General features: G+C 36.4%; 1 long non-coding RNA gene across 1 annotated transcript in view; it reads left to right on the top strand.

Moving 5' to 3' along the window:
- LOC141421721 (uncharacterized) overlaps positions 1-25,551 on the top strand; it is a 110,706-nt gene that overhangs the window by 26,629 nt on the left and 58,526 nt on the right. The window contains exon 4 of the long non-coding RNA XR_012446393.1: positions 10,177-10,240. This is a non-coding gene — a long non-coding RNA (uncharacterized lncRNA). The remainder of the gene's footprint in view (positions 1-10,176; positions 10,241-25,551) is intronic.

Genomic DNA, 25,551 nt, shown 5'->3' with positions numbered 1-25,551 from the left:
AGCTTCCTCTGTGAATTGTTTGGGCTCTGCTTCCCAGGTTGCTTGGGTAGGGAGAAATGTTCTACATTTGCATCTTTCTGAACCCTATGTCACCTTCCTTTACTACCTCATCATTATTTTGGCACAAAAGACTTGAACACTGACGGTAATATTATTTTGTGAGGTCTTTTGGGAAAAAATTCTGAACATGCTTTCCATCAAGTTAAAAGTAATTGCAGAATTAGTTTGAAGCATAATAAGATAAAGACTCAAATGTAAAACACAAAGAGTACTTTTTAAATAGTTTTAAGTGATATAAATTTGAGGAATGGTAAAAGTAATTGTGAATATGCCACATATCCACATATGCAATCTTCTAGAGCTCTCCAGATTTGGAATGTCCACAAGAATTTTGAAGTCTTTCTACATGGTTTTGGGGGCTCAAAACAAGCCCCACCCTACAAAACCTAAGGCATAGCCATGTTAAATTGGAAATTCATGTGGATTGGAAATTCTGTATTGACAGTTATATGACTTTAGCTTTGAGAAATTCTTTTTTGTTCCCTGTATCAGGACTCTACTTTCCTCCTCCAACCTCACTTTCTCCATCCAGCCAGTTATAACTTTGCCATATTCTGGAGTCATGGGATATGTAGAAGAATAAAACAGAAGTATGGCTCACAGAGTCTGAAGAAACTCTACTGACTTCGAAACTCAGCTCTGTATCATGAGACTCACCTGTGCTATATTATGCATCCAGTTAAATTGAAAGGAGCCAATGTTGGCAAAAATTTATGGGAAGTAAGAACTTTCATCCCCATATCACCATAGCAACTATATCCTATAACAAGCAGCTGGTTTTATCAGAAATGAATTTACAAAAGTAACCTTTGCTCCTAGATGGGATTCTGATGGCTTTATACAAGTGATTTCATAGCCTGTGACACCCATGGACTAATTAGCATTTGAAAGGAGCCATTTGAATCAAGGTCAGCAAAATCAAGGTCAACACCAGTAAATAATCTCAACATAGAAAATATGCAGAGGGCATATTTTTCCACTCAAATAGGAATGAAAATAAGGAGACCAAAGCCCCTTAAGTAATGAAAGGGCAAGGCTATACATGGCCAGGTAGATGCTAAGCTCCTTGTCTTGGGCCAAACACAGGGCCTGCACACAACATAGATTTGTTGAATAATAAAATGAAAGAAAGAAAGAAAGAAAGAAGGAATTGGGATGATGTTTTAAAAAACGAAGCTAGAAAAAGCTATGTAGAAGAATAGATGTCTTACTACTAAGATATTGCCAAATTAAGCCATAAAGTATCCATTACCACTGCACTATGGTTTTCCTACTACTGGCTCTTCCTACCAGGTCATTGACATTTTGGGGACAGGGCCAGTTGGAAATCCTTTGCTTGGGTTCATTACATTGAGTAGAAAAATGAGTTCTAAAAAGACCATGAACTTTATTTGTGGTTTAGCTTCTAATAATTTTTCCTTTTCGGTGTCATGACATCTGGACATTTTAAATTTTGTTCTTTTTACATCTGATAGCTCAGTGATTATTCAGGTAGGCTTAGTAAATGCATTTTGGAATGAAGTGAATGAAGCTGTTAAGATTGTGTTTCAACTCATTCTCAACAGAGGGTGGGGAAGTGAAAAAATCCTTATACAGTTTTTCCCAAGGCACTTGGGGCACTTTGAAGATATTAATTAAAACTTGTTAAAGTCCTATGGGATTGGAGGGGGGCAAGGATTATTAACTTGTTTTATAGGGGAAATGAAGCAAGAGAGCTTTAATAAACTCCCTTGTATCAAGCAGTAATTATGGAGAAGAATAAAGTGTCAGGTCCCCAACCCCTTTTCTCAGGGCTTTGCTTAGTAATACAGAACTCAAATGGCCCCCGAATTATAGACTTGAGAAATTCAGCAAACCTCGTACTTACCTCTCCTACTTTCACATCTTGTTCCTCAGAGCAGGTATTCTAAGGCCTTTTTGCACTGTTCAACCCTCCACTTCCCTCCCTCTCAGCACATGAAATTACCTCCTATTTCACAGAGATCCTTGAAGCCATATACGGTGAACTCTCAACCTCCCTTCTCTCTGATTCAAAATTTATTTTTATCTTCACCCGTGTTCTTTCTGCTTGTTCCTTTTTCCTGTTCCAGAATCTTATCGCCTTTAAAAGTCAAGTGTGTCTATCCCTCTTTAGGATGGCATGTATTACAGCTCTCTGGCAGAGTCCAGGGGGCTTTTTGCACTCCTGCCACCCTCATCCCTTACATCTTTAATCTATCTCTCCTCCCTTAGCTCTTTCTCATCAGGTTAAAATGAGGCTCAAAACTCTCCTTCCCTAAAAATACTTTTTCTTGGCCTGGCTTTTCTTTTATGCAATATCCCTATCTCTCTCTCTTCCTGTGATTGCTAAATTTCTGAAAAGAGCAGCCTGTATTCTATCCCTCCAGGCTCTTTGCAAAGATCATCTGGACTGTTCTTGTTTTCTGGTGAGGCAGCAGGAGCTGGGAACCAGACTGCCTGAGTTCAGTCCCAATGTGGGCAAGACTGACCTTATCACCACTCTGCTCTTCACTGGAACAAAGTGACCACTGCCAGTTTATAGCAGCTCATAAACTCATCTTTCTCATGGAGTTTAGTTGAGTTTTGTACCTTGCTAAAGAGAATGGCTCACATTTTGGAAATTTAAATTCTTATTCTAATTGGAGAGGAGGAAAAGAAAAAGAACCACCACAAAGTGAAAAATATATCCTTGCACAGTGGGCTGGCTACCATTCATAGCTCTTCAGTCACTTCTGTCAACATCGCTATACCTGCAGGATAGCATAATCACTTAGGCCTCTGGGAAAGCAATTTCTGTTAGACTTAAAGTAGAGATAAGGCAAAAATTACTTTGCCAGTTGCCTGGAGGTCTTATAGCATTTCTTTTCTACACTTGGTTTAAATCACTGATCGGGTAGATAAGAGAAGTCTTGATATAGCATAAAGATTGCTGTACAATGAGGGAGTTGTTTTGCGTATGGGGAAAGAAGAGTGAGCAAGGGGCTATTTACAGTTATTTGGGTAACAAATAAGATATTATTATATTAAAAATGGAATTTGGTGACATTTGTAACAAGAGACTGTCAACTTAAACATTCAATAACAGCAGGAAGGTGTCAACTGCTACCTGTAGCTGGTGGTCACCAGGCAGATAATCATTAATTCAACAAATATTTATAGAGACCCTTCTAAACAAGGCACTAGAGAGACAGGAAGGCATACTCCAGCTCTTGTCCTGATGGAGCACATGATCTAGGGCCCAAGGTAAGTAAGCAGACAGCTTGTGATCAATGTGATTTGGGTTTCCCTGGAGGTGAGATGAAATGATCCAGGCTCAGAGGAAAAGGGTGAGCATCTAGGTGGAGGTCATTCTGGAGCAGCCCTTGGGAGGAGTAAGCTCCATGTGGAGGAGTGGGAGTGTAGAGATGCGTGGAGAAACTTGGGGAGCGGGGTCAGAAGAGAGGAGGGTGTAAAATAAGCCAAGAAAAATAACCCAAGTCTGGATCAAAAATTAAATGGCATTAAAATATTACCAGTGGCAATAAAAATGGGAGTGAGAAAATATAAATAGTGAATTAAACATCACAAATAAAAGGTTCTGGCTGGTAATGAGAAATGTAAACCGTGTCTTAAAAACGCGCGGGACAATGATTATAAACCAGACTTTGTGTGGGTCTGAGTGACCCTGACACAAGCACAATAATTTCAAGAGCCCAACATTCTTTAAATGGTCTCTATGGCTCCAGATCACAGTCCTGATCTCAAATATGCCATGTTCTTCTGTTTCAAACACTAGTTTCTAACTGTGTGACAAGGAAGACTGGCTAGAAGTTTGGTTTGGTCTGGAGACATACTTTCTGGTCATGATCATAGGCAGTGATGCTCTGGGCTGCATTTGTTTTGTGGGTAGCTGCACAAGTGGTTTGGTTTCTATCCTGCTCCTTGACTTTTTGTGAAAAATGTTATAGCTCTCCTGATCTCAAGTGGTTCACCTCTGTCGAAAGGATTTTCACAATGAAACTGGCAGTTTTATAAAGAAATAAGCAGTGCTTATAAAGAAACAAAAAAAGTTACTTCTTTACCCATTTTTTCAGGGTGTGGAGCAACTTCTATAAAGCTTGGCAAATATTTTTAAACATGGCACTGAAAATGAAAAAGAAATACGGCTTCTGAGATCATTCTTTTCTTTGGTGTATTTTCTCTATTGGAACACAAACTTAAGAGCAAAACTGAGAGAAGGTAGCATTTATTTATGCCTTGCTATATTCCATTTGTTTTCACTATGTTACATCACAACAACACAGCAAGGAAGTGGTATTGCACCCCCTCTGTTTTTTAGAAGAGGAAAGTGAGGGCCCAAAAGATTAAGATGTCGAAAATCACAGAATGAATAATAGAGCTATGATTTTAAGTCTTGCCTGTCTGGTTCTAGAGCTTTTATTTTTTCTTATGACACCAATTTACAACATGTGGGGGGCGGCTTTATACTGCCCTTTCCAATAAAAATTTTATGATATAAAATGCACACATACCCTAACATATTTGATGGACTTTTCAGAATGAACACACCCATGAATCAAATCTCAGATCGAGAGAGAGATAAAGCACTGTCAGCTTCCCTAAAAGTTTCCTCAGGCTGTGCCCTTTCCCACTTGGGGGATAACTGTCCTGACTTTTCCACCGTATTGGCTTCGCTGCTTTCTGAACTTTATGCATATGGATCCATATTTCATTCGTAATACTGCTTGTAATCAAAGGTGTTCATTCTCATTATTGTATAGTATTCTGGTGTACGTAACAATTTTTCATTCTTTTGTTGTGACATTGAGTAGTTTCTTATTTGAGGTTTGTAATGGATAGATGTCTATATCCTAACTCCTGTTTTGTTTAAGCAGACTTTGCAAATGGGATTAAGTTAAGGATCTTGAAATGGGGGAAATTTCCTGGATTATCCAGGTCTGGAAATATAATCTCAAGGGTCCTTATGAGAAGGAGGCAAGAGAGTAAAAGTCAGTGAGGAGATATGGCAGAAGCAGAGGTGAGAGTAGTGATGTGTTTTGAAGCTGGAGAAAGGGCTGCAACATAAGGACAGTACCTGGTCCCCAGAAGCAGGAAAGGGCAAGCAATCAGATTGAGCCTTGGCTTCCTTGGAGGGACTAAGCTCTGCTAAACCCTGATTTTAGTCCATAAGACCCATTTTAGATTTCTGACCTAAAAATACAAGAAAATGTATTTGTGTTGTTTGAAGCCATGAAATTTGTGGTAACTTGTTACAGCAACAATAGGAAACTAATATAAGCCTCTTATGTGTAGTGCTTCTAAAAACATCCTAGCACCTGTATTTTGGTGAATGCACAACTGTATCCCTCTCAGAAGGGAGATTACTGAGTCATAGGATATGCATATTTCATCCCTAGTTTACAAAACCAAATAAGTTTCCAATAAATACTCCCATGTGAAGTGATGAGAATTCTGGTTATTTTACATTTGCCAACATTTGAAATTTGTCTTTTTTCATTTTAGAAATTCTAGGAGTGTGTGGTATCACTTTGTGGTTTTAATTTGCATTTCCTGATGACTAATGAGGCTGGGTACTCTTTCAAATATTTATTGGCTAGTTAAAATTTTTTTGGTGATGTATTTATTCAAGTTTCCTGCCCTGCTTTTTCCTCCTCTTGGTGATCTGATTGTCCCGATTATTTTGGCGATAGAATTCTACTTAGATCTGCTCTCTTGAAACTGTACCCCATGCATCAAAGTTACTTTTTCCTTTTCTTTAGGTTCTTCTAACTCCCATTTCTTCATTTGCTCCAAGGGAAGCACATCCTAGGTGTGACTCACTATTAGAAGTTTACAATTTTGAAGGAGGCTTTTTTGGCTAACTTCTTGACTATGTCAGCTGCTGTGTAGCCTCCCCTTACTGGGCTTCCATGGCAACTCCCCATTTACAGCCCTTGGAGCTTTCTACCTTCAGCCTCTCTTCTCTGCAGCCATCTTTGACTGTTAGCAAGGAGTTAGAAGACTCAGTGGATTCTGGACTTCAGATTTTGTGGGAGAACACTAACAGAATTGTAAACCTTTGATTTATTTCAATGGATATACTATTCCTTGCATTGCCTTTCAAGAAGGAAATCTTAAAACACAAAAACAGAATCTGTATCTATCTCTCTGTCTATATATATATCTCCACTGTTCTGTAAAATCTGACGTATGTATAGGTTCATTAAGCATTCTTCAATTAGGATATAGAATAATTCTATCAATTCAAACAATTCTCTTTTGGTGTTCCTCTAAAATGATGCTCCCTACCTATAACGCTTGGCAACCACTAATCTATTTCTCTAGTTTTTATCTTTTTGAAATTTTCATATAAATGGCAGTATGTAATCTTTTGAAACTAGTATATTTCACTCAGTAAAAAGCCTTTGAAAGTCACCCAAGTTGCATGTCTCAATAGTTTCTTTTTTGTTGTTCCTTTTATCATTTTTTAAAAATGATTTCATTTGATTGTATGGATGTATCAACAGTCATTCTAATTTCTCATTGTAGAACTTTGGATTCTCTCTAGTTTTACATGATTGTGAATAAAGCTGCTATAAACTTTTGTATACAAAGTTTTTGATGTAAACTTAAGTTTCTGTTTTTCTGGGAGCAATACCCAGGAATAGGATTGTTAGCTCATGTGCAAAATATAAATTTAATGTTATAAGAAATTGTGAAACTACTTTCCACAGAGGTTTTACCATTTTCGCCTGACCAGTAATTCAAGGGAGCTCCAGGTATTCAGTCCATGGTATTGTCAGCATTTTTCATTTTAGCAAGTGAGTAAGGGTATCTGGATTTAATGTGAATTTTCATGAAGGTTAACATGTTAAACATTTCTTGTGTGATTTTTACATCTTCTTTGGTGAAGTTTTTGTTTATTTTGCCTGTTTTGAGAGTTCTTTATGTATTCTGGTGGTACTGGGATTTGAACTAGGGGCCTTACACTTGCTAGGCAGGCACTCTACCACTTGAGCCACCTGCTCGCCCAAAAGTTCCTTATGCATTCTGAGCACAAGTCTTTTGTTAGATAGATGACTTTCAAATATTTTCTTCCAATCCATTGCTTGTCTTTTAATTCTCTTAAAGTTGACTTGCATTGAGAAGACTTTTTCAACATCAGTTTGTTTTCTTTTATGGATAGTGTTTTTTGTCATGTTTATCAAGTCTTTGCTTATCCCTCAGACATGAAAGCTTTCTCCTGGCACTTCTATAGTTCTACCTTTTATTTAGAGCTACCTTTTATAGATCTTTATTCTATAGGTCTACCTTTTATTTAGAATTGTGATCCATTTTAGTTATTTTCTGGATGTCATGTGAGGTGGGGTTTGGGTGATAGTTTATTTATTTTATGATTATGAACGTCTAGTTGTTTCAAGATCATTGTGTTCTCTCTTGTTTACTGTGACCTTATAGTAAGGCTTAAAATTGTGTAGCACAATTCCTATATCTTTTCTTTTCTGTTTTTGTTTGCAGTACTGGAATTTGAATTCAAGACTTCACATTTGTTAGGCAGGCACTCTACCACTAAAGCCACACCTCCAGCCATTTTTGTTCTGGTGAACTTGGAGATAGGGTCTTCATATTGCCTAGGCCGGCCTAGATGGCGAGCCTCCTGTTTCAGGCTTCCTGTTGCTGCTGGGATGATAGGTGTGCTACCATGCCCAGGTTTTTTACATTGAGACGGACTGGGTGGACTATTTTTAACCAGTGTGGCCTCCAACTGTGATCCTCCAGATCTCAGTCTCTCAAGTAGCTAAGATTGTAGGTGTGAGGCACCAGTGCCTACCTTATCCTTTTTTTTCTTTTTGAGAGTTTTGCTATGTAACCCAGATTGGCCTCAAAGTCATGATCCTCTGTCTCAGCCTCCCAAGTGCTGGGATTACAAGTGTGCACTGCTGTGCCCTGCTTCTCTAACTTTATTCTTTCAAAATCATTTTAGTTCATTTACATTGCCATATAAAATTTAAAATCTACATGTAAAAAAACATACTGCTGAGCTTTTGATTAGACTTTAAAGAATTGTCATCTTTACTATGTGGGAGTTTCCCAAACCCTGAAGGCAATATTTTTTATTTAGGTCTTTTCTAATTTGTCAGCATTTTGCAGTTTCTAGGATAGGAATCCTGTACATGTGTTGTAAGATTTGTTCTTCAGTATTTCAGTTTTTGGAATTTAATTATAAGTGGCATTTTTGTTAAATCTTGGTTTCTAATTTTACATTGCTAATATAAGAAAATAGGATTAATGTTTGAGTATTGACCTGGCCCTCTGTGACCTTGATAAACTCACTTATTAACTTTAGAAATTTTTTTCTTATATATTTATTTAGATTTTTCTATTTATATACTCTGTATTTCATCTTTGAGTAGGTGAAGTTCAATATGCTTTTTAGTTCCTTTTCTTACATTATTGCGCTCGCTAAGACTTCTAGTACCATGTGGACGAAGAATGGTAGAAATGAAAATCGTTGTTGAATTCCTGATCTAAGTTGGAAAGTGATTATACTCTCATTAAATATGATGTTAGCTACTAAGGATCCTGTTATAAGACTGAGGGAATACTTTCTGTTCCTATCTGTTGATTCTTTTTTTGTCATGAATTGTTAAGTTTTGTCAAACACCTTTGCTGCATTAATGTACATAATCAGTTACCCTGTTTAGACAAGTAGATTACATTGAGTTTTAAATATTGAGCCAGCTTTGCATTGCTAGGATAAACTATGCTTGATTACTGCATATTATTCATATATATATATATATTCCATGCATTCGTTTTGCTAACATTTGTTGTAGATTTTTACATTCATGTCCTTGAGGAATATAACTCTGTAGTCTTCTTTCTCACTGTTCTTGTTTAGTTTCACTATTGGAGTAATAATGGCCTCATAAAATGTATTGGGAAGTGTTCACTCTGTTTTATGAGACAGTCTGAGATGCAGCTCACAAGTGAGTAGAATCCACCAGTGAAAAAAGCTGGTCCTGAAGATTTCTTTGTTGAAGATTTTTAAAAATTACAAACTAAACTACTTTTATAATTATAGGAGTACATTTTTGCTATTTATTTCATCTTAGGTAAACTTCAGTAGTTCATGGATTTTGAGGAATCAGTCCCTTTTATATGTCAGTTAGCAAATTTATGTCCATGGCGGTTTTCATAACATGTCCTGCTTTTCTTTTTGAATGGCCATGGTGTCTCTACTGGTATCTTTTCTTTTATTACTACTTTTTTTGGGTAACTTCTCTTTTTTTCTTTTCTAGCCTTGGTAGAGGTTGATCAATCTTATCGCTCTTTCAAATTATCATGGTTTCAGTCATTTCTTTTATTAGCCTTCTGTTTTCAATCCTATTGATATACCGTTATTTTTTATTTCTCTCATTCAACTTTGCCTATATTATTTACTTGTTGTTTTTCTTCTTTCTCAACATAGTATTTAATGCTAAAAATTTCTCCCTAAACTCTGCTTTAGGTACATTACACCAACTTTGATATGTTCATTTTCATTTGTGTTCAGTTCAAAATATTTTCTGATCTTTCAAAAAAAAAGTATTAGACTTCCCTTTTTGACCCATGGTTTCTTTAAAAGTGTGTTGTTTAGTTTCTAAACAATAATTATTTTCTAAGTGTTTAGAGATTTTCTTGTTATGTTTCTGTAATTAATTTTAGTTTAATTCAGTTATGGCTTAAGTACATAAATTTCTGCTATTTAATGTCTATAAAGGTTTGTTTCATAACCCATGGTATTTTCTATCTAGGTGAATGTTCTATGTGACTTGAAAATTCTTTTTCTTTTAGTTCTGTACAAAATTAGATCATAATTATTATTGTTTAGTTCTATATCCTTGAGGAGGTTAAAAAAGATAAGCAGAGACAAGAGGACACTTATGGCAGTGAGGGGTACCAAGTCTTTAAAAATATTCTACCCCTTTCCCAGCAGTCTTAAGTTTGGTCATTCAGGCCACTGCACTTCTGGTAGACTAGTGGTCTGATGGGATGTGGCAAGTACGGTAGTCACTGCTTTACTTAAGTCTATGCTTCAGCAGTAGAAATGACACAGTACCACCTGTCTCTGAAACAACATTTTCTTGTTCCCAGTCTGCATCTGAAGCAGGAAATGATTATTCTGGAGAGCAACATGGAGAAACAAGACATCAGGAAGGTAGGAAAAAGGCAAAAGTCCCTGAAAATATTTCCCTTGCTTCTTCTTATATATGTCGTTAATTATGCTTCAACAAAAATAACAGTCACCAAATTGAAGACCACCCTGAAATTCATTCTCAGCATTAAACTACCACAGATTAACTGCTTAAGTCTGAGCTTTAGTTTATAGCATCAGCATTGCTCTTGAATGAATTATGGCCTTGTATTCACTCCAGAACAATCTATTACCCACCACATAACAGAAAATGCCATTTATTGCAATTTGTGCAAACTATAAATCAATACATTATTACTTAGAGGCATGTAAACTGTGGCTATATTGCACTCTTGCCTTTGATAGTGGTACATATATGTTAGGGCTTGGGGAAGGAATAGATATAAATTTCTTTTTAGTCTCCATTTGAGTACTTGCAAAAATTACCAGTAATGTTAAGGGTGGCTGGTATTTCCTGATATTGCAGCTCTGTTCACTTGTTCTTTGGGCTCTCAAATACACACTCAAATAACCTTTGAATGTGATTTAAAATTAGAGGAATTGATTGAGCACAGTTTACAAAGTATTGGAATCTTCTTACAGAGGTTCCAACTCTGGCTGTATACTGGAATTGCCTAAGAGATAGGGCAGACTTTTGGAAAACACTGATATTGACGCCAAGCCCTAAACCATTCTAATCAAAACTTTAGGGTGACATGCAGACACCAGAAATTTAACAAAGTCATCCAGATAATTTTAATGTGCAGTCTGAGTTAATTATCTCTGCTGTGCAGAATAAAAAGTGGAAGAAAACAGGAAACGTAAAGGGAGGATAGTTGTGAGTTATAATTTTCTCAAATCAAAGTGGAAGTGCATCTTGAGAATTTCAGATATGAGTTAATCTATGGGATGTTGCACACTCTGAATATTTCTGTGCACACTCTGCAGAATGCAAAAAGATAAATTTAAGTCGACCTGACCTAACATAAGTGCTTAATAAATCTTTCTATGCCTCAGTTATGCAGATAACTAATAGGGACTGAAAATGTGCCAATAAGCATATTCCAGCTTTGCATAAAACTTTTTTCCCTTGGCTTGGTCCTTCATGCCATGTTGCATGGTTTTTTCCCATCACGACACACCAAGAAAATAATGTTTGAACTTTACACTGACATGAATATCTAAGGCTGCTCTGATATCTGAGCAGTCCATGTGTGGTGGAAAACTGATCTGATTTCTTATCCCTGGAAGACTGAAGCATTTTCTAGAGTTACTAGGTATTTCTTGGCTAGGTGTATATCTCAGGACTGTTTTCATTTTATGCACAATACCAAGGAGGCACAAAACCACCAAGATGGCTGTCAGCATCATAAGGTAATAAAAAGAACTGCAATTTGTTAAGTGAATATTATGTGCTACCTACTGTGTCAAAGTGCTTTCCATACATCAGCTCCTTTTATTGTTGTTGCTATCTTGTATGGTAGTCATAGTTATTCCCAATTTCCCATTTCCCATATAAGGAACTTGAAATATAAGGGCATAATTGATTTGCTTCATCTATATCCCTAATCATGATATCATCATGATATCATCATGATATCATCATGCCACCTCAAGGTACTTCAGGTACCTCACCATTTCCAATTTACTCGTTGTCAGTCTTTCCTGGATTTGCCAGAAGTAAGGACCTATAAGGTATATTCTACCTCAGCTCTCAACTGCCCAGAACCCTCCTCTTTTTTTATTTAGATTCAAGTCCTACCTTCTCTCAGTGAACTTCTCTGACCACCTTGGAATCTCGCAGCATTTGCCTATTGAGTTGAGGCTTTTGGGGTTATGTTGTTAGTACAAGTGTGTATGTGTGTGTGTGTGTTTTCTTTCCCTCAAAATACTTTAAGTATCTTGACTTGAAGTCTGTGTCTTATACAGACTTCTGTGGAGAAATATACATATATTTCTCTACAGATGTCTTAATCATAAAAGGGCTTAATAGGGACTGACAATTAACTGATTTTCAGGAGTTTTCAAGAAGTTTTCCCCTTGAGAAGTCGGATAAAATAGAGGTAGCAATGCACTGTAGTAAAAAAAAGGGGCAGTTTGAGACAAGAGAGACCTGGGTTTGAGGTGTGGCTCTGCCATTTGCCAGCTGTATGTCAGTGGGCAAATCATATAGTTCTCAGAACCTTTGTTTTCTGTAAAAAAGGTACAACAATATCACCTTGCTGAATAATCACGAGAATTACAGTATCTAACCCAATGCCTGTTAGATACTCTGATCCTTAGGATATGGTAGCTCTTTTATAACTGCTATTACGTATCAAAATTGGTTGCCATTAGAATTTTTTCTCAGATAGCTTTCGTAAGGACAATGTCAAGGTAGGTTGTGTTAAAGTGAGTTACCTTTGTACACTCTTGTTTTCTGTCATAGCTGGGAGGAGTGTTAGGAGATGGGCAGTGGGTAGGGGCAAAGCTGGTGAGTGAGCTGCATAGGGTAGAGGCTGCAGTGTATGGAGTTAGGTGAGCTCCACTCAGACACAAATCCCCATCCTGGGTAGTCAGTTTGATGTAGTGTAAGAGCACTGTACAGGGAGTCAAGGTGGCTAGATCTACTGCCTGGCTCTGTTGCAAACCAGCTACATGACCATGAACAATAGTCAACTCCAATGTCATATTGGTCCAGTCAGTTTAGGAACTTCTTTACTCTTCAGCATGCTTAAAAGGGCTTTCCTCCTTCATTCTCAAAGACAACAGAGAAGACTCACTGAGAATGAGGGAATTCTTCCCCATGGACCAATGGTAATACAAGGTTTACAGACCTACCCAACAAAATTCTGTTTTTTGTCTCTCTAATTCACATTGTTCTTACTTATAACTGTAACTGGAGTGGCTTTATCATCTGAACCAAGACACTTTTGAGAATGAGAAGGGGTGCTACTGACAATGAGCTACAATAACAGGTGCCAACTGGAACTTTCCTAGGCTAACCATGAAGTGAGGCCATATTTCCTCTGGTACTTTATTGACTTTCCTTAATTACCTGCCTAACTTTCCACTGGGTCATTCCCTCCCCAGGGCAAGAAAGTATCATACTTATCTCTAGATCTCCAGTATCCTGAACAGGTCTGGGAAACAGTCTATGCTCAATATATGTTTGGCAAATGAAAGAATTCAAGAATTAACTCATGGGAGATCCTTTGGGTAACCTTGAGCCCATCATGTAAGGGTTTTGTGCCTCTAGAAGATGAGCAGAATACTGATATCTCCATGGTCCTTCCAATGGAAAACCAGCAGTTTCTCTTCCCATGAATCCTGTCAGATGACTGAGATGTATCCTGTGGGCATCAAGGAAAGCTTTGACTCTCAGCTGGAGTGAATGGTGAGAAGACTGTCAATGCCTGCCCCTGTCTGAGCCCTTGGAAAGATTTATTCACATCTCCAGGGACCTAAAATGCAGAAAGGAGAATGAAAGAAAGATGGGCATGTTTGTGCCTTTCTAATTTATGGTTACTTAAGAAAATTAGGCATGCAGAAGAGGCTCAACAGTGTCAAGAATACAGAATAACTTTGTGTCCAGGATAGGAAGAGCATCATTATAGCTCTTAGGAAACTTTTTCAACCTGGTCTGGAGAGCTGAGCTCTAAGGAGTTCCTCTGCCTAAGCACTGAACAACGTTTTGTCAGCAGCAGTCCTTTTGGGGAGCCATAACTGCAGTCATATTGAATCATGAACTAGACTAGCCACATTAGAGGTTTAGCTACAATATATTTCAAAGTTAAAACACAGACTGTGACAGTGGGATCAAAACCTGTAATTTCTGATGCAAATGAATGGAATGAAAAATGGCCCCTGGCTACAGGGACAGACAGAAGACTATGTGAGTGAAATAACATGGCAGTTATGTCAAAATTGGAAGAATAACTATATTCCAGAATAGTAAATTATTGTCATGGCCTTACTGGTAGAGTCACCCATAAGGCAAGAGATTGTGTTTTTTTTATACCTGGATAAAATTACATTGTCAATTTTGTTTAGTCCCTCTTTAAAACCTGAACATTCATTTTTTGAAAATATGTGTGGAACATAAGGTGACATTTGGAAAAAAGCATAATTTTCAAAGAATACTGATTCCATTAGTTCTTATATTACAGATGCCAATGAATTTAACTTTTATAGTGCTGCTAACACATGGAAGGTATAAATGGACGTTCAGCTACCCAGGGTTTTCAACATCTCAGGGAAGTGCCTGAGCTTTATAAAATATTTTGTGGGGGTACAGTGCGGCATTGGGTTTCATGGGCACAAGCCCTGCAAGCAGAGTAGGAATCAGAGTCTTTAGCTTCAAGTCATAGGGACATTTCCCTTTTGCTCTCTCTCTCTCTCTCTCTCTCTCTTCATAAGACTGGGATTTGAACTCAGGGCTTAAAGCTTACAAAGCAGGAGCTTTGCCACACCTCCAGTCCATTTGCTGTGGTTATTTTGGAGATGGGGTGTCATGAACTATTTGCCTGGGTTGGCCTTGAACCACGATCCTCCTGATCTCAGCCTCCCAAGTAACTGGGATTATGGACGTGAGTCACCAGCGTCCAGCAGGGATGTTTCTTATTGGCTGACTAACCTAGGTAACCTGTATAGTTGTACTGAGCCTAACTTTTAATTTTCTTTAGAATGTTGATAATGATAGCTTTTTCAGATGGCTTCAGGAACATTAAAAATGATAACATAGGTAAAACATTCAGTTTCATCCTTTATAAAGCCAGATGCTTTACAATGGACAGCTGATGTTATGATTAGTAAAATTTCCCTTATATGATATGCATTTTTAAAAATTCACAGTTTAAGAATTGACTTGGAGGTTAAAGCAAATACCGTGATGTCAATACTTTGTTTCCATATTTAACACTGCATATTTGAACTGACACTGTGATTGTGTGAGTATAGTGAGCTAGCTAGCTCCTCTAAAAATATCACTTTTAAAAAAGTTTTCAACCAACTAAATGTGATGGAAAGTATTAAATATCATAATCTCATTAAAGAATCATCAGTTATTAACATATAAAATAATAAAAAATAAAAATAACTTGTTAAAGCTTTTTATTCTATGTTAGCTAGCTTTAACATCAATTTTCATTTTTCTTTGTTTGGTGCTGGGGACTGAACCCAGAGCCTTGTGCATGGTCAATGTGTACTCTAGACTATGAGTTTTATCCTCAGCCCTTTTTAAACTTTAATTAGACAGACAGACAGACAGACACACACACACACAGGCATGAAATGAATGTATGAATTTGAGAATTTGTACATCCCTAGAAAGTCACAAACTCAAAGTAGGCAGTAATGTGGCTAAAGCAGAACTTTGGAGAGATAAACTTGGGTTTGATTCCTGGCTTTTCTCCTGGTTAGTTGTGTGACCTTAGACTAACCCTCTATGGGCCTCAGTTTCCTTGTCTTGGAAAGTAAGGTAGTATTTACTGCAAAATTATTGTATGGATTAAGCATGATGATATAGATGCTTGGCACGATGTCTGTGGCTATTATTTAAAAAGTTATGCAGAGCCTGAAACTGTAATTTTGTCAGAAAGTAGAAATGTTTACAGGGTTGTGTCACACATGGGAATCATATTAAATATCCAAATAGAGCTTACACGGTCATTATAAGAATGGATGTAATTTCTGTGTAGACCATGGGATTATTTACTTATTGTTCTAATACATTTCTTACCCAAAACCATGGTAGAAAGAAAAGCAAAATTGAACACTGTAAGTGATTAACTGTATTATCTGTAATTGAAGTGAGACCAGCTATTTTTTAAAAGAAAGCTTAATATTTTGCTATCAACAAGTAGATAATGTCCTGGATTAACACTATAAGCAACCTTAGTTTGACATAGCACATTATAATGCTCCAAGCACTTTTCATAACTGTTATTTCAGTAGGAAAGTGTGGGTATGGTATAGAAGTGGGACTGGTATTGTTAAATGTGAGGAAAGCTAGTAAAAATGTTATGGTTTGAGTGAAAATTTTTATAGACCAATATATGTGTATAGGTATGGTTTCCTATCTGAGGATTTGAAAATAGCCTACTTTGTCATCCAATAATTTTGGTTGTGGGTCTCATTTCTTTTGTTAAAAACCCTCAAATTCAACAATTTGCACTGGGTTTCCCCATAGTGAATATAATGCATTGCCATAATTCAAGTCATACTCAGTTGAGTCTGTGGTTTCAAGGAGGCCATACATTTCAAATTTTATTTCCAAGGTCATGAAGCCGTCCCCTATGGCAAGTGCAAAATGCCTTTGATGTGGCAGGCACAACATCTGTGCAGACAGACATAGTTAATTCATGCAGTGCTTTGATTCCACATTTTGGTTGAGAGGTAAGGTCTTTTGAACCTACATACATTTAACCTTAAGTCCTATTAAACAACTGGAAAAATGTGCCTCGGCAGTGGAGTAGATGGCACCCTGGCTATGAGTTCTTTCCTGGAACACTTGATAAGGAAAAGGAAAGGTTCCTGTACTGTTGCCATTTCATAACCTTGGTTTACATGCTGGCAGTTAGTCAGAATTAGCTCTGGAATATGCTGTAGCATATTCAATACTGACATGCATAATCCTGAATCTACTCTTCTTTTAGTTTGCTACTTCTATTCTGGTGACCATGTCAAATCCCTAGTGTCATTTTTAATTGATTTCTTACCTTCATCCCTATCTCAAGATGGTTACTGAGACTGGTTAATCCTAAAGTTGCTCAAATTTATCTATCACTGCTTTGTCCTCAACTGTTGCTTGGATAACTGCTACAGCCTCCCAGATTTTCTTTCTGTCTTCCAGGCATATTCAGTTTCAATAATTCTCCATTTCATAGCTATGATGGTCCTTAACTGCTTCCTGTGGTTTCCTGCTGTTCCTGGATAAAGAAAGTCCAAATTCTTTTATCTGGCCTTCAAGACTCTTCTTAGACCTCAAAAAACCTCTGATACTATATCATTCTCCATATTGCATTCTGGGTCTTTGCCATTCATTTTAAATGGAACACACTCTTTAGCTTCCTGTCTTGGATAAACTCCATCCTTCTTTCAGGGCTCAGTTGAGATACAATTATCACTGGAAAGTCTTCCCTGACTGAATTTTAAGCTATCCTGAGTTATCAGGCCTTCCTTTGTACCCTGCATTCACTTCCTGTATAGGGTTCCTCATGCTGCATTCTAGTTCTGTTTTTTTGCCCAAATCTACAGACTGTGAACTCCTCTGAGCAGGGGAAAATTCCAGGACCTCATAGAGTAGGGCATTTTCAGGGTTCAGAGAATATCTGCTAATCAAAATATTGTTTAAAAGCTCTCACCCTCTCTCCCTACAACTAAACACCAGATCTTGATACAGGTTTATCTATACATCTGAGTCTGTGTTGGGCATAGGAAGGGCTATTTCTTTATAGAAATGCCACTGGAAATAATTTTAATATAATGAAATATTGCTAAAAAGACATTTTATCACGATGTTCTCTCTGGTCTGCAGGTAGTAGAAGTGGAGCAGAACTGACATACAGCTTCTTATAGAGAAGTAACAGTGAAAAGAAGTACTGGGAATGCAGGCACAGTGGAAGGGTGTTTTATGCTTACATCCCCTTCCTTTGTCCAGTGTATAGATCTTTTCTGAAATGTGACCCTAAGTTGGGTGATAAGGGATTTCATTTGTCAGGTACGCTAGTAATTTTAAGTGTTGCCATTTATGCAAGACTGGGTAGGCACTACTGGGAATATAAAAGAAGATGTTTCTTGCTTAAAAGACTTGGAAAATTGGAAAAATGAAATTGGAACAGAAGTATCATTTAGAAAAGTCAGGATGGGGCTTCTTTACAGGACTGTGACACTTGAGGTAAGGACTGCCAGACAGAGGAGGTGCTACTTGCTGTCAGGGAAAAAAAAATTATACGTTTCTTACCTACTTCTCACCCACTGCTTTCCATGGAGTGGAAGGAAATGAGCACTGTCAGATGTGTGAACTCAGAACCACGTGCATTTGCAACTCTGTCACTTCTTTGAGCACAACCATAGGACATTGGGAAAGCATCTTAATCAAATTATTCCTAAATTTTCTTATTAAAATGGGTTTAAACCATACCTTATTAGGTAATCATTATATAAAATCATATGTAAGTTAACATGAGCCACATAAAATTTTCTAACATTATGACAATATATTTAAACATCAGGGATTCACAAGAGACAGAAATTATTACATGTCAGAAACAGGAGAAAGCTTAGAGGAAAGCCAGGTTTTAAAAGTAATATTCAAGTATGAACTAGATTTTACGCAGGATATAGGAGGCAACATTGTGTATTAAAAAGGTAAACAAGATGGAGACATCACATATAAGGGTTTGGTGAGCATTTCTAGGGACAGACATTTGATGACCAAGGGTGGTGCCAAGATAGGCACAACAGGGACTGTTTGAGAATGTAGGAAGAGAGCAAGTTTATATATTCTGTACTATTTACTATTGCCGGCGAAATTCTAAGGTAACCCCCATCATCACACACCTTTATGTGATCCTTTCTGCTTAAGTGCAAGTAGGACTTGAAAGTATTATGGGATTTTTTTTTCCTGTAGTGACTTTATGTTATATAGTTAAAGAGATTTTGCAGGCATAATTATGGACAACTAGTCAGTTGACTTTGAGTTGATCAGAAAGAGAATATTTGGGTGGGTCTGACTCAACTAGGTGGGTTCTTGAGAAAACAGAAGCCAAGAAAGAATCTCTCTTGTTGGTCTTGAAGAAGTAGTTACCACATTTTTACATGAATGGGCCACAGAACAAAGACTTTAGGGTGGCCTTAGGATCTGGGAATGAACCCTGGATAACTCCCACCATGAAAATGGGGACCTTGGTCATATAACAAGAAAATAAATTCTTTCAACAAGTGAGCTTGGAAGGGTTCCAGAGTTGTAGATGAAATCACAGCTCTGGGAAACATCTTGCTTTCAGGCTACTGACACCCTGAAGATCTGGCTAATCCACACCCGGACTCCCAACCCAAGCAATCTGTGAAATAATAAATCTGTGTTGGTTTTAGCTACTAGGTTTGTGGCGATTTATTCTGTGGGAATAGAAAATGAATACACTTACTCTCCCTTGTCTACTCCAGACAGACTATCCTTTTGACTCCATAGTTTTCTGGTCACTCCTTAGAGCTCCTTTCACATTATTTTGTAATGTTGGTTTGTGGTTCTGTCTTTCCCTCTAGGATGCAAACTCTTTCATATAAATCTGGGTGTGGTGGAGAAATGTGGCCTTTGGAATCAAGGATATCTATGCTCTATACTTGGCTCCATCAATTCGTAGTTATATGAATTTTGGCTGCCTAGTCAACCTTTCCAAATATCAGTGCTTATTTTCAGAATGACAACAATACTACTAGACCAGTGGTTTTCAGCTAGGGATTTTGCACTTCCCAGGGTTACACATGATAATCCTAGAAATATTTTCTATTATCCCACCTATGCAGGGGATGCTATTCTCATCTAGTAAGTGGAAGCCAGGATGCTGCTATATGTCCTGTAATGCACAGACACCTCCCTATTACAAAGATTTATCTGGTCAAGGTGTCACTAGGACCAAGGTTGAGAAATCCTTTCCTAGACTAATAAAATTATTATACAGAATATAATATGACTTTGACAGTGTCTCATATTGTGAGAGACTGATTATAACTTCTTATGAGAAGACTCAAAATTATTGAGGGAGAATGTTCATGAATTTTAACATGTGCTTCCTCTCTTACAAGATCATTAATTTGTTTTCTTGTTTCTTATTAACTCTCCAAAACCATTGCCTGCATTTAGAGATGTTACTAATGGGAGTTTCTTATGCAGGAAAGGGTAGTATTAGAATCATTGGCTTTAAATATATATTTTTGGTACTGAGTGTTTCTGTTTCCGAGTTTTATGATTTTTATGTTATCTTTAATATATATCTGAATGCCTAACATATATCAGGAATTTGCTATTGCTTACTCAATGACTGAATAGATGAATGCCCTTTAAGGGGGGAGTAGTGGGAAAATGGGGTAAAAGAGTGAATATGGTGCAAAAAACATGTATACACACATGCAAATGCAAAAGTGATACCTGTTGAAACTGTTACATGAGGGAGGGGGGATAAAGGAGAGTGGTGGAGGGGTGAATTCAAGTATAATATAGTTGATACATTGTAAGAACGTTTGTAAATGCCACAATGTATGCCCAGCATAGCAATAAAGGGGAAAAAAGAAAAAAAAAAGAGGGGAAGAAGAAGAAAAAAATGATATTTTTGGTTGTTTAAGATAGCTACACAGGGAGTTTCCTTGTGGCACTTCCATGTTTATATGTATTAAAGTCATATATGAGACAGGGAGGGTACATGGTTGATGCCCTCTCTATGCAAGAAGAAATATAGAATTTTTAAACTGGGAAAAAAATAGTATTTTTGTGTAATTTATTACTTTCCTAGTATTTTGCTTCCATTATGTGGTATTTTAATTATTTTAATAACTGTAAAGAAAATGAGGTTACAATAGAGGACTGTTCCATATTGGGCCATTGAATTAATGTTCCTGAAACTTCTCTAAAAGACACATTATAAAGATGAAAGGAAGCTGGTAAACTGCTCCCATCTTTCAAGGCTCAGTTCAAACCCAGCTCTTTTGGAAAGCTCTTGACAACAATGCTGTTCTCATGAAGGAATGGTATCCCCACGTCAATTATTACATGTGTCATATTATGTTATACATGTTTGTTTGCACTTGTCTTTCTCCATTCGAGACATGTAAGAAATTTTTTTGCTCTGAAATCATTATAAATTCAAATGTTGTTGCAAGTAATTACAGAATGATCCCAGTTCTCTCAAAGGTATCTAGCAAAATCACAAATTATGAGACTTAGTTTCACATTCCCTTTTTGCTTTATGAAAAAAGACTATTTCCTCCATTGAATTTCTTTTGCACCTTTAATAAAAATCAGTTAGTCATATTTGTGTGTCTATTTCTGAGTTTGAATTCTGTTTTATTTAATCTGTTTTCACCTGTCAATATCAACCTTGATTACTTTAGGTATGTAGTAAGTGTTAAAATTGGATAGACTGAACTATTCAATATTGTTCATTTACAAAATTTTTGAAGAATTTTAATTTCTTTGAATTGCCGTATAAATCATGAGAAAAATCCTGTCTATACTTATAAAACATCTTGCTATGATATTGATGGGAATTGCATGCATTTTTGGGAGAAAATCATGTCCTTTCTCTGTTGAGTGTTCCGATAAATGAATATGTTTGTATTTCTATTTACTTAGAACTTCCTTGCTTTATTTTACTAGCTAAATTATAGAAATAAAATTAATTTTTGTATGTTTATGTTGTATCCTGCCACATTGTTGAAATAATGTTAATTTTAGGGATAGATTCTTTGGGGTTTTCTATGTGGACAATTATGTCATCTGCAAATAAGGTCAGTATTATCTTTTTCTGCTACTCTGCGTGTATTTTATTACCTTTTCTTATCTCATTGCACTGGCTGGAGCTTAGAGCACTATGCTGAATAACAGCAGTAATAGCAAGTATACTTGCTAATTCCTTATCTTAAGGAAAAAAGAATTTAATATGTTAGCATTGGCTATGATGTTAGTTGCAAGATTTTGTAGAAATTCCCCTCTATTCCTACTTTTATATGAGAGTTTTTAAACTGAATGACTTGAATTTTGTCAAATGCATTTTCTACACATCAATACAGCCATTATTTTCCTCTTTACCCTCCTGATATGGTAGATGCTATTGATAGATTTTTCAAATATATAAATAGATATAATAAACCCTACTTGTTCAACGTGTATAATAATTTTTATGCATTGCTATATTTGTTAATATTCTGTTAAGAATTTTTGTATCTGTATTCATTAGGTATATTTTTATTGTTTTTGACTAATTTTGGTATCAGAGTAATACTAACTTCATAAAAGGAATTGTGATGTGTTTCCAATTCTTTAAATCTTTTAAAATATATTTGTTAAAATATCCCAGTGAAACTATCTGAACCTGAATACTTTCTTTTCTTTCTTGTTTTAAAATTATGAATGTAATTTTCTTAGTTACAGGTCATTCGAATTATCAATTTCATATTAGGTGAACTCTAGTAGCTTCTATTTTTCAAGAATTGCTCTATTTTATCTGAGTTGTCAAATTTATGTGATCAGAATTGTTTGTAGTATTCCCCTGCTATCCTTTTCATGTCAGCAGTGTTTGCAGTGAAATCTCCTGACTTTCTCTTGATTGCTAATTTGTGTTTATCTCTTTCTTTCTTTGTCAGTTTTTGAGGTTTAAGAATTTTATTGATAATTTGAAAGAAATATCTCTTTGCTTTTTTAACTATAATTTTCTGTTTTTAATTTCATTGATTTCTGCTCTTTATTATTTACTTACTTCTACTTGCTTTTGGTTTATTTTGCTCTTCTTTTGCCGTTATTGTGGTTGGGAGCTAAGTTTATTGATTTGTGATGTTTCTTGTTTTTCCCTGGCATATGCATTTAGTCTTATAAAATCCCTCTCAGTACTACTTTTATTTTTGTTTATACACAATTCATGCATTTTAAAATTTCCCTTGATACCTAGTTTTTGACCTGTAGATTATTTAGAAATGTGTTGTTTAGTTTCCAAATATTTGGAGGTTATCTTATTATCTTTCACTTATTGATTTCTGGTTTGATTCCATTGTGACTGGAGCATACATTGTATATGATTGAAATTCTTTCATATTTGTTCAGTTTTGTTTCATGGCTTAGGATATAACCTTTCTTGATACATTATTCACAGATACTTAAAAAGAAGGTGTATTCTGTTGCTGTTAGCTAAAGTATTCAATACATGCAATACATGATTAGATCCTGTTGGTGTTAGTGATGAACTCAATCTCCCTGGTGATTTTCTTACTAGCTGTTCCATCAATGGCTGAGAGGAGTTTTAAAGTCTTGAACTATAATTTTGAATTCTATCATTTTTGCTTCATATTTTTCTTTCCTTTTCGGCCCTGAGATTAGGCATGTAACCATTTAGAACTGCTGTATCTTCATGGTAACTTAGCCCTGCTGTCAGCTTATAATACTTCTTTCTGGCTTTGGTAATTTTCTTTGCTCTGACTATCTGACTATACTTTATGTCTGCTTTATTTCAATTAATATGGGCAAGATAAATCTTTTTTCCATCTGATTGCTTTTGGCTTGCTAAACTTTATATTTGAATTGAGCATGTATTTGGTTCATATTTTTAAATCTACTCTATGAATGTCTTTTAATTGCTATACTTAGGCCATCACATTTAATGTAATTTTTGTATGTTAAGACTTAAGCTTATAATTTTCTTGTTTTTATTTCCCCCTACTTTTAATTTCTCTTTATTCCTTCCCTTCTATAGTTTTTGTGCACATTTTTTAAAAATGCCACTTTGATTTTGAGTATATATTCTGCATAGCATTGCTAATGGCTATACTAGGTTTGTTGTAGGATTGAGTTGCTTCATTGAAGCCAAGTGAGTGTGAAAATCTAAGTTCCCTGCTTGGTCATTGTTGCCTTGGGTGGGGGTGGAGCTACTGTTTATTTATTTGTTTATTTTTGTAGGGTTTTTTAACTGGAGTGGAACAGTTATTGCCCAAAAGTTTTCTGTCTTACTAAGATGATCTGTCTTAGTCCTTTAATGAGAGAGAGCAGATTTTTATTTTTGTCTGAGGTCATTGTATTTCCAGGATGACACCTGCTTCAGGTGTAAGTCTGAGATATATGAGGCCAAACCAAAACCCAGGGAACTTACTTCTGTGCCCTTCCTTGTGTTCTGAGGTCCCTAGCTGGTTTTCCATGTCTTTCAGGGTCCTCTTTTGTTTGCTCTCTCTCTATTGTCCAGGGTTTTGATTGTACTTGGTGGGAGGAATGGGGAAAAGAACATCTACTACACCTTCCTGAGAGCAGAAATTCATGATCAATTGTATTATTTTCCTTTTACCTCTCAGCACATACAGGGGGTGTTTAATGACGGCTGAAAGAAACAATGATGGAGAAGTTGTTAAACTCTAAGAAAGAAAATGAAGGTGCTATTTTTCTACTATTTTAGTTTTTATTATTATAGAAAACAGGAAACCTATTTGTAGGGAAAAATAGTGGATTTTTTTGGTGGGACTGGTGTTTGAACTCAGGGCTTCATGCTTGCAAATCAGCACTCTACAGCTTGAGCCACAGCTCCAGTCCTTAGGATTTTTTTTTGCTACATTCATTTTCTTTGGTGTTTACTCTACCAAAGCAGAGTGCACATGATGGGGATGGCACAAAAGGAAACAAAAACCCATTAACATAAATGAGGTAAGGCTAAGAAGACCTTACATTTCGAATCACCTGTTAAACAGGAAGTGTGGGAAAACATGCTTAAGTGAGTGCTGTTTCTTTAGAATTAAGACAAGCAATCATTGTTTGCTTATTAATTTACATTGACTCTTCATTTCATCATGGCATCTCTCAGAGACTAGATTATTGTAAAGACAGGATGTCACAGGGCTGTGCCATCACATAACCCAGGAGCTGCCACAGCTTGTCACATTTCAGCAGAGAAAATGATTGAGAATTGCTATCTCATCTAGAAAATAAACAGCAAGTTTTTTGGGGGGCATAATTAATACTTACTTGAAATTCAGGTGGATTGCATTTTTCATTTAGATCCAGTTGACCCCCTCAGCAGGAGTGTAACTCTGTGGCAGAGCACTCTCCTAGCATGCTCAAGACTCTGGGTTCCATCCCTAGCACTCGTTGTAAATAAAACAGAACAAAATCTCAGCCAATATAGTAGTCCGGTCACAGCTTAAAAGTCACTTGCTCTAAGAATCTTTCTCTCACTATACATTCTACATTCCCCTCTTAAAACATCCATCCCACAGAATCCAAAGAATATCTGCTTTCATAGCCTTGTTGCTATTCCAAGGTAAATATTACCTTTGTTTCAGTATTTATTTTCGTGCCACGCACTCTCTTTTTGTAGTGCTTTTTTGATGGGCTGCTTGCTGTCCTTGAATTAAATTATTTAAAGTGCTGAAAAATGATTATTGTAAAATATTTTGTTTTAATGTTGATGTCTCTATTTTTGATGTTTCTATATCATAGAATAATATAGAATTGCCACTCAAGACTAGCATCTTCCTTCAGTTCTTTCTTGCCTTTCATTGTCTATGTCTTCTGCTTTCTCTTTTCTTGGTAAGTCAGTGAACTTATTTTGGGAAAATACATTAACACTGCTCCCTTACACATACTGTGCATTTTATTATTCACCAAT

This window comes from Castor canadensis, chromosome 3 (genome assembly GCF_047511655.1).
Source record: "Castor canadensis chromosome 3, mCasCan1.hap1v2, whole genome shotgun sequence".
In the NCBI taxonomy this organism is placed as follows: domain Eukaryota; kingdom Metazoa; phylum Chordata; class Mammalia; order Rodentia; family Castoridae; genus Castor; species Castor canadensis.
This window is presented reverse-complemented; position numbering and strand designations above follow the sequence as displayed.